This window comes from Mesocricetus auratus, unplaced genomic scaffold (genome assembly GCF_017639785.1).
Source record: "Mesocricetus auratus isolate SY011 unplaced genomic scaffold, BCM_Maur_2.0 Super-Scaffold_6730, whole genome shotgun sequence".
NCBI lineage: Eukaryota > Metazoa > Chordata > Mammalia > Rodentia > Cricetidae > Mesocricetus > Mesocricetus auratus.
In genome coordinates, this window is record NW_024429184.1 from 31,903,621 (window position 1) to 31,921,131 (window position 17,511).

The following is a 17,511-nucleotide window of genomic DNA, read 5'->3' on the forward strand; positions in this document are numbered from 1 at the left end:
CTGAAATGGAGCTAACCCATTTAAAAATTAAACCTAATGTAGATGCTGTCACATTCTTTCTAAATAATATTCAATCACCTTACATACTCCAAAGAATTTTCAATTGGAGTAGTTATCCTGGATATTAGAGGCATATGTAAAATGAGGGAAGCTGTTCAACCCTTCTGAATACAATGCTGTACCAAAGCTCATCCCCAACCCCATCCGAAGAAATACTTCTCCCCAGTTATTGCATTATTTGTGTGGTGTCACCATTGTCATTCCATTCTTTGTTCATCTCTTAACCTACATCTACTATCATTATCACAGATTTCCTTTTTTGTTTGAGATGGTTGCTTAGCAATTACATAAACAATGTAATGCCAACCCACTATTAGTAACAATACAGTAACTTCACTAAATTTCCAGATTAGCTGTCCTGTGTCTTAAGATGCCTAAGAGCAGCAGATCCATGTATGTGATTATAAATGCAGTCTTATGTGAACATTTGTAAACCATCACATTTTCTTCATTTTTCTCAACTTCGTGCATTATTATCTCACTCTTGAAAGTGAAAAATGTCATCCCAAATGAGAGAGTATTAACACTGAAAATCCTGATGAAACAAAAAATTTTCTTTAAAATTATTTATTATTCTAAAAATATCATTTTGAAAGATTCATAGTAGTTCTTTGTTGATCTCCAGTCTTTGTGACATACCTGCTATTTTGAAATTGGTACTTTTAGTCTCTTAACAAAAAAAATCATTTCATCTAAGATCCACAGGCAAACATACCCTAAAGTTTCACCTCTCAAATGTCTCCTCTTGCTCTCATAGGGAAAGTGGAATGCATCTGTTTTCATGGTTTCTCATGCAAGGGTACTTGCTCCCGCGAGTCTTTGGACTCTCGTGTTTCATTCCTTTATTTTCCAGTTCAGTCAAATACATTCTAGAAATGACTTCTGATGCTGAATTATCAGCATAAGTAAGACACTGGTGTCACTCAACACAGACTCACAATCCTGTAGTTGGCACTAAACCTGAAAACCATGCTGCTCCTAATGGGAGTCTGTTTAGAGAAAATGTCATGCTTCAATGTGAACTCAGATGATCCTAAATAACTAAACATGATAAAAACATAAAGTGATTCAATAGCTTATTATACTTTATTACATTTTGTTCATTTTTCTTTTACTGTAATATAAATAGTTATGCTTTAAGAAGAAATTTCATAGTAATTTTTTTCTCTATTATTTAGGACAATTAGTAACTTCCTGTCTGAAGATATCCTATACAATTCAGGTTGCTTAAATATCTCAAGTAACTGTAATCAAAGATGACATAAAGATATCAACTTTCATGTAGTCATTTAATATTGTCGATATCCAGCTTTGGGTTTCCATGTAGCAGCTGGTTGGGTTCTCTTCCTGAAGAGTGGAATCTACAACTGCCTACCCTACTTAATTTACATCCTGGCCTATAGACCAGTTCCAGTCACCTAATGAAATCAGAAAATGACCTATAGGTTCCAGGTAGAACTACAACTAGTCAGACAACCCACCACAGATCTGTTGGTCCTCTCCTTGTACCTGTTCCATCCAAAGGAAAACAGGGGCTTGTTGTGCGCCATTCTCCCTCAGGAATAACTAACCCTGATAGTTTCCTTAGTAAGTCCCTACTCACTACATTCTTGTGTCTAGTCCTGTTCCTCTACTCAAATATTTTCTCTTCTACTTTCTTGTCTCATGTGTGTTTAGAAAACATTCCACATATGATCAAAACACAAGCAATGGCTTTTTGAATTGTGCTAATTTTGATAAATGTGATGTCTAGTTCCTCTATCTTCCTCAGAACAAAAAAATTCATTTTTCTTCAAGGCTAAATAAAACTACTGTGTGTGTGTATATATATGTATGTGTGTGTGTGTGTGTGTGTGTGTGTGTGTGTGCTCTTTTCTTTAGTTGACTCAGCATGTATAAATAGTAAGACCAATTTAAAATAATATTTGTCTAAATTATAGCATTCTTTGACAAATCATTCAAATCTCTTTCTTGTAATTCTGCCACATTGTTTCTAGCAAGATGATATATTTACCACATTATCTTTTTTCTTTCAAGTTAGCATGAAGTGTTAATTCAATTAATCTTACCAATAAAAACCCAGAGTCAGATATCAGATATCTCTGAAAGAACAGAGAAATAAAGGAACAGTGACAAGTGATCTCTTATGTCTCTGGATTTTCCTACTAAAAGGGCCAAGATCCTGTCTCCACCCCACTTGTCACTTCCTGCCGCTCTTGCTGGCCTCTGCCTCCCTTCAAATAGCCCTGCTTTCTGTTTTATGTCACATATATCCATCACTATTTTCTCCTTCCTTATGATCTTTTCCATGTGTTTTCCGCCACCAGTAGGTATTATTTCAAAAGGAATCAGAAATTGTTAATAAGGTTGATCTTTTATTTTTATTGTAATTTGTTTAACAGAAATTACTGAGCTAAGGGAATTTTTGTTTTTAGTGTAGGAAGATACACATATGTATGACAACACACACACATATAAATGTACATGTATGTGCGCCTTACTTTTCATTTTAAACTATAATTTAGTCAACTAGTCTGTATTTATGCTCCCCACCTTTCCACTGCTGAAGTAATTCAGGTCTGATGTTTATGAAATTATTTGTTTTACATATTTCTTTTATAATTGCTAGGAGACTTATTTCTGCTGTGAGTCATGCCCCCCTTTGTTTGAGGTTTTCTGGCATGCTGTTGGAGGGTGGTAAGGGGCACAAGGATATAAAGGATTATTATTATTAATGGAGTTCCTATTCTCTGCTAGAACTAAGATATTTTAGAATTACAACATGAATAGTGAACTTTAAAAATGTTAAAATGACTGACAAAAAAACGGTAAGGTGCTAAACTAAACTAGCATTGCATATTCTCTAAGCATCAAGAAAGCCCTGGTGGTTTAAAGATAAATCAACTAAAGCTTTGTGTGGCTCAGGAGGGATTAATATACTTTGAATTACTTTAAGCCTTTAGGCTCAGAGTAGTTGTTATACCAACTACATATGAATCCCCATGGAACAGAATTTTCTGTTTTGTTTCTTTTTATGAATTTGTATAATGATCCATGTGGTATCCAGAGAGCAATGTGAAAATGTATTGATTCCTCATGCCCAAATCACATCTATGTCATTCATTTAGTTTTCCACATGGTGCACACTAAATTGAAATTATCTTATGTGCCTAGTATAATTGCTGAGATAGAACCTTCCTTGTAGTCTGGGGGTTTTCTTTTTCAATGTATGAGCTACTTTTAACAAAAAATAATTATTTTTAATGAAACAATCCTGCTTCTTTTCACTGGATCAGGTGTTAACAACTATCTGGAGGTCTTACGTTCTCTTTATTGTTGTTTCCAAGGTCAGTTCCCATTTTCCACTATTCTAGGTAGTTATTTAATAGTACTCATACTGAAAACCTCATTGGAGAATTTGTAACCAATATGTGTGGTCTATATCTCAGGTGCTAGTAAATGGAATTGAATAGAACAGGCCAAGTCTTACAAAGTATTCACTGAAAGTGTCTAAGAAGGCTCATATCTCCTCTATCTAATTAATATTCCCCAGATATTTGTGCCTTGCTTCTCTCCTCATCCTATTATTCTCATTCCTAATTATGAACTTATTTTGAAATTATACTATACAGTTCTCATTCTATGTCATTTTCCTTTGCTATTTCTATATTCATGGAGTCACAGAGCAAATGGAATATTCTGGGTATTATGTAGCACTGAGATCAGATCCTATGAGATGAAAACTGAATATTAGAAGGAAACTCGTAAGTACCCAGGCAGCTGAAATACCAGGGTGCTCTAAACACTGGTCCTCAACCTTCCTAACACTAGGACTTTTTAATACAGTTCCTCAGGTTGCGGAAACGTGGAAACAAAATTATTTTCGTTGCTACATAATAACTGTAAGTTTGCTACTCTTATGAACTGTAATGTAAATATATGTGTTTTCTGATGGTCTTAGGCAACCCCTGTAAAAGGGTCATTAGATCCCAGGTTGAGAAGTACTGTCTTAGAGAATAGAAAATATTAACTGCACAGAAGTCCCTAAGCTCAGAAAGTAAACTGCTTACTAGCTTCAGGGAATCCATGAAATGACATGATTTAGTAAACTCCCTGCCTTTCCAAGAATATATAAGCAGTAAAGAGGGTTGACTGGAAGAGGCTTATAGAGACCTGGAAAAGATACTCTCCAACCTGCTGAGCTGCCTTCTGGCTATGCAGTGTCTCCAGGTTTCATCTATTGTGAGCTATCATCCATGCTCAGGTGAGTTTCTGGCAATTCAGGTGTGTTTAAGTCAGTTCTTCCTGTAAGTAGCTTCTCTCTAAGATTCTTGGAAATAAAGACTGTCTGGGGGTCACAGAATGGAGCTTGCCATTAGCTAACCATAGAGGTCTGGAGTTCTGTACAGACAGATAGGAAGTGAGGTAGCTGGACAGAAGCAGGATATGAGCAGGAAGAAACAGGAAATCGCTCTCTTGTTGGATGAGATGCTAAGGAGGTAGGGTGTGTTGTGGCTTGCTTCTTCTGTCTGATCTCACAGCATTTCCCTCTGTATCTGATACTCAGACAGCCTTTATTTGTACTACCAAATATATCACCACAATAACCCTAACCTAACCAACATTCACCAAGTTGGACTTTGGTGGTATTCTTATTTTGGTCTGCCCCAGGTCCTTATCTGGGGTAAATAGATGCTTGTACACATCTTTGAAGGAGCTTAAATGCCCATATCTTGAAGAAAAACTGGTTTTCAGACTTCCAAGAGCCCTCTTGTCTTTGTAGAAGGCCTTTTCTCTGTTTGACTTGCTCTGTGTTTATTCTTGTTCCCCTCAAAAAAGCTTATATCTACTGGTTGACTTTTTTTGCTGTGTCTGAGAATTTCTGTTTTTACTTTATGTGCTCAAAAATTCCTCCTGTTCTTTAAATGTTTAACTGACAGAAAACAACAAACCTGGTTGAAATCCGAGATAGGAAAAATTATGGAAGTAATGTCACTTTTTTGTTTGTCGATTTGTATGCCAGGGATAAATACTGATCTACTACCCAAGGTCCCAGAGATTGCTTAGGCCTCCTCACTGACACCCACATTCAGGGGTCTTGATCTGGATTCCCAGGCATCAGTCTGGGATTCAAGAGCTACCCCTTGTCAGGTCAGCTGTATCTGGGGGTTAAAACTTTCCAGTCTTAAACCCTTTGCTCATCAGTCCTCCCTCTCTGTCATTAGGTTCCTTGAGTTCAGCTCAGTGTTTAGCTGTGGGAGTCTGCCTCTGCTTCAATCAGCCATTGGATGAAGGTTCTGTTTCCCAGACTCTCTGGCCATGGGATTGTTGGCTGACACTCCCCAGATCTATGTCTAAAATCCATATATGAGAGAGTGCATACCATGATTGTCTTTTTGTGACTGGTTTACCTCACTCAGGATGGTTTCTTCTAATTCCATTTATTTGCCTACAAATTTCAAGATTCCATTTTTTTATGTGGAATAGTAATCCATTATGTAAATGGACCACATTTTCTCTATCCACTCTTCAGCTGAGGAGCATCTAGGTTGATTCCAAGTTCTGGCTATTACAAATAATGCTGCTATGAACATAGTGGAAAAGATGTCCTTGTTGTATGAATGTACATCTTTTGAATATATGCCTAAGAGTGGAATTGCTGGGTCTTCTGGTAGGCTGATTTCTGTTTTTCTGAGCAGTCTCCATACTGATTTCCAAAGTGGCTGTACAAGTTGGCACTCCCACCAGCAGTGGAGGAGTGTTCCCCTTTCTCCACAACCTCTCTAGCAAAAACTATCATTGGTGTTTTTTATTTTAGCCATTCTGACAGGAGTAAGATGTATCTCAGAGTTGTTTTTACTTGCATTTACCTGATGGCTAAGGATGTTGAGCACTTTCTTAAGTGCCTCTCAGCCATTTTAAACTCATTTATTGAGAACTCTCTATATGTAGGTCTGTAGCCCACTTTTTTTAGGCTAGAAACAATCTTGTTTCATATGTCAATCCCAGCTCCCTCTCTCTCCTCTCCTCCCCCTCTCTCCCCACCAGGTCCCCCAATCCCCCACCCAATCTTCAGTCTGATCTCCAAGGAGGGTGAGGCCCTCCATGGTGGATCTCCAGTAACTGTCATTTCATCCTAGGCCCTCCCAGTTGAGAAAGCCTCCCATATTGTGGCATGGGCACTCAAAGTCTATTTGTACACCAGGGATAAATACTACCCAAGGCCCCATAGATTACCTAGGCCTCCACACTGACACCCACATTCAGGGGGTCTGGGTCAGTCCCATGCTTTCCACACAGCCATCAATCTGGAGTCCAAGAGCTCCTCCTTGTTTAGGTCAGATGTTTCTGTTGGTTAAACCAGCCCAGTCTTAACTCCTTTGCCCATCAGTTCTCTCTGACACTGGATTCCAGGAGTTCAGTTCAGTGTTTGTCTGTAGGTATCTGCCTATGCTTTCATCAGTCGCTGGATGAAGGTTCTGTTTCCTAGACTTAAAAGAGAAACATGGTATGTACTCACTCATTTATGGATTTTAGACATGAATCAGGGGAGTGCCATCATATAATCCCACTGCCAGATGTAAATTTCAAAGGGGAAAAGTAAATAATCTTGAAGTACTAACACATTTGTTCACACAGGGCTAGAAGAAGGGAAGAAAGTTTTACTATAACTACAGGGAGACATTGCTATTATCTAACTTTCTTGTGACTACTGTTCAGTCTATCAAGAATTTCAGAGGGCTGTTCTTTGTGCAGCCCCACAGAAGTGAAGGGTATTCACCTCAAGAAAATGATGGGTGGAAATCATTGTTGTCTAGAAGTCATTTTAAGTGCACAGTGTCAACAAGTACAACATACAGTGGAAAAGGAAGCTGTCACAAAAGCTATAGATCAATGGATAACCAGTCTACAATCCACAATCCAAAAGAAGCTAGGAAACAAGGAGGACCCCTGGAAAAGGGGAAAGAGACAAAAATCTCCTGAGTAAATTGGGAGCATGGGGGCAGGTGGGAGGAAGGTAGGAGAAAGAAGAGGGGAGAAGAGGAGGGGGAGGAAAACATGAAGGATCAGGAAGGGGGAGTTGAGAGAAGAACAGAGGAGGAGAGCAAGGAAACATACGTTACTAGAGGGAGCCATTATGGGCTTCATGAGAAACATGGCACAAGGGAAATCTCCAGGAATCCACAAGGATTATCCCAACTAAGAATGTAAGCAATAGTGGAGAGGTTACCTTAAATGCCACAGCAGGCTATAGAAAATGAAAATAAATAAAAATCAACCATGATTTTATGTCCTTTTTCTTTACTGACCTGAGTTCTAACCTTTTCTAAAACAATGTCTTATAATGAATGCTTTCTATAATCATATTTTATAAAGAACCTCTGATATGAGTAACCAATTAGAGTAAAAGTCCAAAACATATTTGCCACCACTTACATTAAAATTTGTACAAAACCACAAATTTATGAGTTAGGAACTTTTCTTTCTTTTTTTTTAAAGTAATTTCCTGTATTTATTCTTTTTTTATTTTTTTATTTTCCAGTTTAAATTTAGATAAGAAACAAGGTTGCTTCACAAGTCAGTTCCAGGTCTCTCTCCCATTCCCTCCCCTCCTCCCATGCTCTCCCCCTAACCCCCCCCCCCCGTTATCCCCTCATTCCCCCAGGGAGGGTGAGGCCCTCCATGGGGGTGTCCATAGTCTGTCATTTCATATAGGGCAGGGCCTAGACCCTTCCCCAAGAGTTCAGGGTGAGAGTGCACCTCACATTGTTCTATGGGAGTCCAAAGTCCGTGTGTATACTTGGGATGGGTACTGATCTGCTGCCCAAGGCTCAATAGATTACCTAGGCCTCCTCACTGACACCCAGATTCAGGGGGTCTTGATCAGTCCCATGCTGGATTCCCAGGCTAATGCCTGGGATTCAAGAGTTAACCTTTGTAAAGTCAGCTGTTTCTGGGGGTTAAACCAGCCCAGTCTTAATCTCTTTGATCACCAGTACTCCCTCTCTGTTACTGGCTTTCTTGGGTTCAGCTCAGTACTTAACCAAGGGAGTCTGCCTCTTCTTTGATCAACCACTAAATGAAGTTTCTATTTCCCAGACTCGCTGGCCATAGGATTGTAGGCTGGCACTCCCCAGATCTATGTCTAAAATCCATATATGAGAGAGTATATGCCATGTTTCTCTTTTTGTGACTGGGTTACCTCACTCAGGATGGTTTCTTCTAGTGTAATCCATTTGCCTGCGAATCTCATGATTCCATTATTTTTTTCTGCTGAATAGTACTCCATTGTGTAGATGTACCACATTTTCTCTATCCACTCTTCGGTTGAGGGACATCTAGGTTGCTTCCAAGTTCTGGCTATTACAAATAAAGCTGCTATGAACATAGTGGAACAGACATCTTTGTTGTATGAATGGGCATCTTTTAGCTATATGCCTAAGAGTGGAGATGCTGGGTCTTGTGGTAGGTTTATTCCCATTTTTCTGAGGAATCTCCATACTGATTTCCAAAGTGGCTGAACCAGTTGGCACTCCCACCAGCAATGGAGGAGTGTCCCCCTTTCACCACATCCTCTCCAGCATAAATTGTCATTGGTGTTTTTGATTTTAGCCATTCTGACAGGAGTGAGATGGTATCTGAGAGTTGTTTTGATTTGCATTTCCCGGATGGCTAAGGATGTTGAGCACTTTCTCAAGTGCCTCTCAGCCATTTTAGACTCCTCTATTGAAAACTCTCTATTTAGTTCTGCAGCCCACTTTTTAATTGGGTGCTTTGATGTTTTGGAGACTTGCTTCTTGAGTTCTTTGTAAATTTTGGAGATCAACCCTCTGTCAGATGTGGGATTAGTGAATATTTTTTCCCATTCTGTGGGCTGCCTTTTTGTCTTGCTGACTGTGTCCTTTGCCTTACAGAAGCTTCTCACTTTCAGTAGGTCCCATTTATTAATTGTTGATCTCACAGTCTGTGCTACTGGTGTTATGTTCAGGAAGCTGTCTCCTGTACCAATTCGTTCAAGGGTACCACCCACTTTCTCTTCTAAGAGGTTCAGTGTGGCTGGATTTATGTTGAGGTCTTTGATCCATTTGGACTTAAGTTTTGTGCATGGTGATAGACATGGATCGATCTGCATTCTTCTACATGCCAGTCTCCAATTATGCCAGCACCATTTGTTGAAGATGCTTTCTTTATTCCATTGTATATTTTTAGCTTCTTTGTCAAAGATCAGATGTTCGTACGTGTGTGGGTTAATACCCGGGTTTTCAATTCGATTCCATTGGTCTACCTGTCTATTTTTGTGCCAATACCAAGCTGTTTTCAGGACTATAGCTCTATAATAGATGAGATTTAAGTTCTAATAATGTTTCTTTAATGAATGTGGATGCCTTTGTATTTGGGGCATAGATGTTCAGGATAGACACTTCATCTTGGTGGGTTTCACCTGTGATGAGTATGTAATGACCTCCTTCATCTCTTTTGATTGATTTTATTTTAAAGTCTAGTTTGTTAGATATTATGATTGCTACCCCTGCTTGTTTCTTGGGTCCATTTGATTGAAAAATTTTTTCCCAACCTTTAACTCTCAGGTAATGTCTGTCTTTGAGGGTGAGGTGTGTTTCTTGTATGCAGCTAAGGAGGTTCTGTCTTCGAATCCATTCTGCTAGTCTGTGTCTTTTTATGGGTGAGTTAAGGCCATTAATATTGAGGGATATTAATGACCATTGATTGCTCATCCTTCTTCGATTTGCGATGGATGTTGTTGGTGGAATTATGTGTAGAATTTCACCCCTTTGTTCTTTTGGCTGTTGGTAGAGAGGGATTCTCTAATGCTTATGTTTTTCTGGTTGTAGTTAGCTTCCTTGGATTGGAGTTTTCCTTCCAAAATTTTCTGTAGGGCTGGGTTAGTGAACACATATTGTTTGAATCTAGTTTTGTCATGGAATATCTTGTTTTCTCCGTCTATAGTGATTGAGAGCTTTGCCAGGTATAGTAGTCTGGGCTGGCATCCATGGTCTCTTAGTGTAGGTAGAATATCTATCCAGGACCTTCTGGCTTTCAGAGTTTCCATGGAGAAATCAGGTGTAATTCTGATAGGTTTGCCTTTATAAGTTACTTGACCTTTTTCCTTAGCTGCTCTTAATATTCTTTCTTTATTCTGTATGTTTGGGGTCTTGATTATTATGTGGCGAGGGGATTTTTTTGTGGTCCACTCTATTTGGTGTTCTGTAGGCTTCTTGTACCTTCATTGGCATGTCTTTCTTAAGGTTGGGAAAGTTTTCTTCTATGATTTTGTTGAATATGCCTTCTGCCCCTTTAAGGTGGATTTCTTCTCCTTCTTCTATACCTATTATTCTTAGGTTTGGTCTTTTCATGGTGTCCCATATTTCCTGGATGTTTTGTGTCAAGGATTTGTTGGATTTAAGGTTTTCTTTGGTTGATAATTCCATTTCTCCTAGTGTGTCTTCAACACTTGAGATTCTCTCTTCCATCTCTTCTATTCTGTTGGTAATGCTTGTATCGGTAGTGCCTGACTGTTTGTCCAGCTTTTCTATTTTCTGCCTTTCTTCAGATTGTGTTTTTTTTTAATGTCTCTATTTCAGTTTTCTACCCTTGCAGTGTTTGCATTGCTTCTTGCAATTTTCTGTTTATCTTTACATCCATTTGTTGCCTTTTATGAATTTTTTGGTTTGTTCTTTCCTTCATTTCTTGCATTTTTTTGGTTTACATTTTGTTCCATTTCTCGCATTTTGTGCTTTGTTTCTTCTTCCATTTCCTGCCTTTTTTGGTTTGTTTCTTCCTTCATTTTTTTTTCATTTTTTTGCTTTGTTTTTTCTACCATTTCTTGCATTTTTTGCTTTGTTTCTTCATCCATTTCCTGCCTTTTTTGGTATGTTTCTTCTTCCAATGCTTGCATTTTTTGGTTTGTTTTTTCTTCCAATTCTTGCATTTTTTGGTTTGTTTTTTCTTCCATTTCTTGCATTTTTTGGTTTGTTTTTTCTTCCATTTCTTTGAGGGATTTTCCTATATCCTCTTTTAGGGCCTCTATCATTTTTATGAAAGTGCTTTTAAGGTCATTCTCTTCTGCTTCATTTGCATTGGAATGTTGGGGTCTTGCTGGTGTGGAGGCTCTAGAATCTGGCAGTGTCATATTTGTTTTTCTGTTGCTGAGTGTGTTTTTGTATTGTCTCTTTCCCATCTCTTCTTCTAGTGGGTGCAGAAAGAGCCCCTTACTGGTCTGGGGACCAGAGTTCCCTTTTTGGTGGGTGCTAGCAAGTCCAATAATCTGGTGGTTCTTCTTTTTTTTATATCAATTTTTATTTTAATTTTAAATAGCTTGTTTTACATGTTAATCCCAGTTCCCTCTCCCTCCCCTCCTCCCGCACTCCCCTTCCCCCCCAGCCTCCCACCCTATTGCCAATTCCTTCCACATAGGGGATATCTAGAGTCTGTCATTTCACTCCCCTAAGAGTCCAGGCTGAGAGAGCATCCCTCTTTGTGCTATGGGAACACAATGACTGTTTGTATTCCAGGGATAGACACTGATCCACTGCTCAAGGCCCCTTATGTTGCCCAGGCCTTCTCACTGACACTCACATTTGGGGGGGGTCCAGATCACTCCCATTTTAGCCTCCCCACTGTCGGTCTGGGGTCCAAGAGCTCTCCCCTGTTCAGATCAGCTGTCTCTGCTGCTTTTGCCAGCCCATTCTTTGCCAATTTGCTCATCACTCCTCTCTCTCTGCCACTGGGTTCCTTGGGTTCAATTCAGTGTTTAACTGTGTGTTTGACTCTGCTTCCATCAGCCACTGGATGAAGGCTCCCAGATGGTTATAGACATCTACTTCACTATCAGGAATGGGCATTCGAGGTGGTCTCTCCACTATTACTTAGCTTGCCAATTGGTGTTATCCCTTTAGATCACTGGAGGTCACTCTGGTGCCTGATCCGTCTTCTAACCTATGATTCCCTCTTCCCCCAATTCTACCTCCACCCACTCAACTTCCTGTTCCCCCATGACCTACTCTGTCTTTTTCTTCTCCCCTTCTCTTCTTCCCAGCTCCCACTTCCCCTTACCCCTCACCGTGTTCCCCATCCATTCAGAGGATCTTGTCTCCATCCTCTTCTCTTGGGTACTATGCATATATGCATATCTTTTAGGTTCTTTCCTGTTTCCCAGAGTCTCTAGAAACCATATATGAGTGAGTACATACCATGTTTGTCTTTTTGTGACTGGGTTACCTCACTCAGGATGGCTTCCTCCAGTGCCATCCATTTACCTGCGAATTTTAAGATTCCATTGTTTTTTTCTGCTGAGTAATACTCCATTGTGTAAATGTACCACATTTTCTCCACCCACTCTTCAGTTGAGGGGCATCTAGGTTGCGTCCAGGTTCTGGCTATTACAAATAATGCTGCTATGAACATAGTGGAGCAGATGCCCTTGTTGTATGAATTTGTCTCATTTGGATATATGCCCAAGAATGCAATTGCTGGGTCTTGCGGTAGATTAATTCCCATTTTCCTGAGGAATCTCCACACTGATTTCCAAAGTGGCTGTACAAGTTGGCACTCCCACCAGCAGTGGAGGAGTGTTCCCCTCTCTCCACATCCTCTCCAGCATAAATTGTCTTCAGTGTTTTTGATTTTAGCCATTCTGACAGGAGTAAGGTGGTATCTCAGAGTTGTTTTGATTTGCATTTCCCTGATGGCTAAGGATGTTGAGCACTTTCTTAAGTGTCTCTTGGCCATTTTAGCCTCCTCTGTAGAGAATTCTCTATTTAGATCTGTACCCCAACTTTTAATTGGATCCTTTGGTGTTTTGGAGACTTGTTTCTTGAGCTCTTTGTAAATTTTGGAGATTAGCCCTCTGTCAGATGTGGGGTTAGTGAATACCTTTTCCCATTCTGTGGACTACCTTATTGTCTTATTGACTGTGTCCTTTGCCTTAAAGAAGCTTTTTAGTTTCAGGAGGTCCCATTTGTTAATTGTCGATCTCAGTGTTTGCTCCTCTGGTGTTATGTTTAGGAAGTGGTCTCCTGTACCAACTCGTTGAAGAGTATCTCCCACTTTCTCTTCTAAAAGTTTCAGTGTGGCTGGATGTATGTTGAGATCTTTGATCCATTTGGACTTAAGTTTTGTACAAGGCGATAAACATGGATCTATCTGCAGTCTTCTACATACCAGTACCCAGTTATGCCAGCACCATTTGTTGAAGATGCTTTCTTTTTTCCATTGTACAGTTTTAGCTTCTTTGTCAAAAATCAAGTGTTCATAGGTGTGTGGGTTAAAATTAGGGCATTCGATTCGGTTCCATTGGTCTACCTGCCTATTTTTGTGCCAATACCAAGCTGTTTTCAGGACTATAGCTCTACAATAGAGCTTGAAGTCAGGTATGGTAATGCCTCCTGAAGTTCCTTTATTGTATAGGGTTGTTTTGGCTATCCTGGGCCTTTTGTTTTTCCATATAAAGTTGATTAATGTTTTTTCCAGGTCCTTGAAGAATTGTGTAGGAATTTTGATAGGGATTGCATTGAATCTGTAGACTGCTTTTAGCAAGATTGCCATTTTTATTATGTTGATCCTACCAATCCAAGAGCATGGGAGATCTTTCCATTTTCTGGCATCCTCTTTGATTTCTTTCTTTAAAGACACAAAGTTCTTGATGTACAGGTCTTTCACTTCCTTGGTTAACATTATCCCCAGATATTTGATGCTGTTTTTGGCTATTGTAAAGGGTGATGTTTCTCTGATTTCTTTCTCAGTCACTTCATCATCTGTATATAATAGGGCCACTGATTTTTTTTGAGGTAACCTTGTATCCTGCCACATTGCTGAAGGTGTTTATCAGCTCTAGGAGTTCCCTTGCGGAGTTTTTTGGGTCACTTATGTAAATAATCATATCATCTGCAAATAGTGAAAGTTTGACTTCTTTTCCTATTTGTATCCCCTTTATCTCCTTTTGTTGTCTTATTGCTGTAGCTAGAACTTCAAGTACAATATAGAAGAGATATGGAGAGAGTGGACAGCCTTGTCTTGTTCCTGATTTTAGAGGAATTGCTTTGAGTTTCTCTCCATTTAGTTTGATGTTAGCTGTTGGTTTACTGTATATTGCTTTTATTATATTCAGGTATGTTCCTGTTATCCCTGATCTCTCTAGGACCTTTATCATGAAGGGGTGCTGGATTTTGTCAAAGGCTTTTTCAGCATCTAGTGAGATGATCATGTGGTTTTTCTTTCGCAGTTTGTTTATATGGTGGATTACATTAATAGATTTTCTAATGTTGATACTTGATCATGGTGGATGATTTTTCTGATGTGTTCTTGAATCCAGTCTGCGTGTATTTTATTGAGTATTTTTGCATCGATGTTCATGAGGGAAATTGGTCTATAGTTCTCTTTCTTAGTTGTGTCTTTGTGTGGCTTGGGTATCAAGGTAATTGTAGCCTTGTGAAAAGAGTTTGGCAGTGAGCCTCCTGCTTCTATTGTGTGGAATACTTTGAGGAGTATTGGAATTAGCTCTTCTTTGAATTTCTGGTAGAATTCTGCACTGAAGCCATCTGGGCCTGGGCTTTTTTTGTTTCGGAGACTTTTGATGACTGCTTCTATTTCATTAGGGGTTATAGGCATGTTTAGATTGTTTATCTGCTCTTGATTTAGTTTTTGCAAGTGATATCTATCCAGGAAATTGTCCATTTCCTTTATATTTTCAAATTTTGAGGAGTACAGATTTTCAAAGTATGCCCTGATGATTCTTTGGATTTCCTCAAAGTCTGTTGTTATCTCCCCTTTTTCCTTCCTGATTTTGTTAATCAGCATGCTCTCTCTCTGTCTTTTGGTTAGTTTAGACAGAGGTTTGTCTATTTTGTTGATTTTCTCAAAGAACCAACTCTTTGTTTCATTGATTCTTCTCAGTGTTTTCCTGGTTTCTACTTGATTGATTTCCTCCCTTAATTTGATTATTTCCTGGCATCTGCTCCTCCTGGGTGAGTTTGCTTCTTTTTGTTCTAGGGCATTCAGCTGTGCTATTAATTCTCTAGTATGACTGTTCTCCAGTTTTTTCATGTGGGCACTTAGTGCTATAAACTTTCCTCTCAGCACTGCTTTCAAAGTGTCCCATAAGTTTGTGTATGTTGTGTCTTCATTCTCATTGAAATCGAGGAAGTCTTTAATTTCTTTTTTTATTTCTTCCTTTACCCAGGGATGGGGCAATTGTGCATTGTTCAATCTCCATGAGTTTGTAGGGTTTCTGCGATTTGTGTTATTGCTGAATTCTAATTTTAATGCATGGTGGTCTGATAAGATTCAGGGGGTTATTCCAATTTTTTGTGTCTGTGGAGATTAGCAATGTTTCCTATTATGTGGTCAATTTTAGAGAAGGTCCCATGTGGTGCCGAGAAGAAGGTATATCCCTTTGTATTTGTGTGGAATGTTCTATAGATATCTGTTAAACCCAGTTGGGTCATAACTTCTATTAGTTCTTTTGTTTCTTTGTTAAGTTTCTGTCTGGAGGTCCTGTCTAACGGTGAGAGCGGAGTGTTGAAGTCTCCTACTATTAGTGTGTGAGATTTTATGTGCATTTTGAGCTTTAGTAGTGTTTCTTTCACGAATGTAGGTGCCTTTGTATTTGGGGCATAGATGTTTAAAATTGAGACTTCATCTTGATGTACTTTTCCTTTGATGAATATGAAGTGTCCTTCTTCATCTCTTTTGATTGATTTTAATTTGAAGTCTAGTTTGTTAGATATTAGGATTGTTACACCCACTTTTTTCTTGGGACCATTTGATTGGAAGATCTTTTCCCAACCCTTTGCTCTGAGGTAATGTCTGTCTTTGATGTTGAGATGTGTTTCTTGTATGCAGCAGAAGGAAGCGTTCTGTGTTCGTATCCATTCTGCTAGTCTGTGTCTTTTTATAGGCAAGTTGAGGCTGTTGACATTGAGGGATACTAATGACCATTGATTGATGATTCTTGTTTGTGCTTGATTTATTGTTAGTGAAGTTAATTTGTGTAGTTTCTCCTCCCTTTTTCTTTTGGTGTTTTGTAGAGTGGGATTATATCTCGCCTGTGTCTTTGTGAATGTAGTTATCTTCCTTGGATCTAGGTTTTCCTTCTAGCACTTTCTGTAGAGCTGGATTCATGGATACATATTGTTTAAATCTGGCTTTGTCATGGAATATTTTGTTTTCTCCATCTATGGTAATTGAGAGCTTTGCTGGATATAGTAGTCTGGGCTGGCATCCTTGTTCCCTTAGCGTTTGTAGGACATCTGTCCATGATCTTCTGCCTTTCATTGTTTGATTGAGAAGTCAGGTGTAATTCGGATAGGTCTGCCTTTGTATGCTACTTGGCCTTTTTCTTTAGCTGCTCTTAATATTTTTTCTTTACTCTGTAGGTTTGATGTTTTGATTATTATATGGCGAGATGACTTATTTTTCTGGTCCAGCCTATTTGGTGTTCTGTAAGATTCTTGTATTTTCATAGGCATATCTTTCATTAGGTTAGGGAAGTTTTCTTCTATGATTTTGTTGAATATGTTTTCTGTACCTTTGAGTTGTATTTCTTCGCCTTCTTCTATACCTATTATTTTCAGGTTTGGCTTCTTCACGGTGTCCCATATTTCCTGGATATTTTGTGTTAAGGATTTGTTGGTTTTGAGATTTTCTTTGGTTGACGACTTTATATCCTCTAATGAGTCTTCAACACCTGAGATTCTCTCTTCTATCTCTTGTATTCTATTGGTGATACTTGCATCTGTAGTTCCTGATCATTTACCCAGCTTTTCTATTTCAGCATCCTTTCATTCTGTGTTTTCTTTATCGTTTCTATTTCACCTTTCAATCCTTCAACTGTTTGAGTTGTTTCCTTCAATTTTTTGGTTGTTTTTTCTTGGTGCTCTTTAGATTCTTTGAGAGATTTGTTTATTTCTTGAATTATTCCCCCATTTCATGGTTTTTTTGTTTGTTTTTTCTTCAATTTCTTTAAGGGATTTCCTCGTTTCTTCTTTGAGGGTCTCCATCATCTTCATGAAATAATTTTTAAGGTCTGTCTCCTCTCCTCCAACTATGTAGTCCTTTTCGGGTCTTGCTGGTGTTGGATCCCTAGATTCTGGTGGGGTCATGTTGGTCTTTCTATTGCTGAGTGAGCTCTTATTCTGTCTTCTTCCCATCTCTTCTTCTAGTGGATGCTGGTGGGGTCTTTCTGTCTCCACTGGTCTCCTTCCTTCTTGAAGCTGAAGCTGGACTAGCTGGAGTTTGGGGCTTGGAAGAGCTGATGTCTTTCCTGAAGCTGGACTCGCTGGGGTTTGGGGCTTGGAAGAGCTGATGTCTTTCCTGAAGCTGGACTCGCTGAAGCTGGACTCGCTCAGGTATGGGGCTTGGAAGAGCTGATGTCTTTCCTGTGTGGGCGGGTCTTCTGGATGCCAGGAGTGGCCCCAAAGATCAAGGGGATGGGAG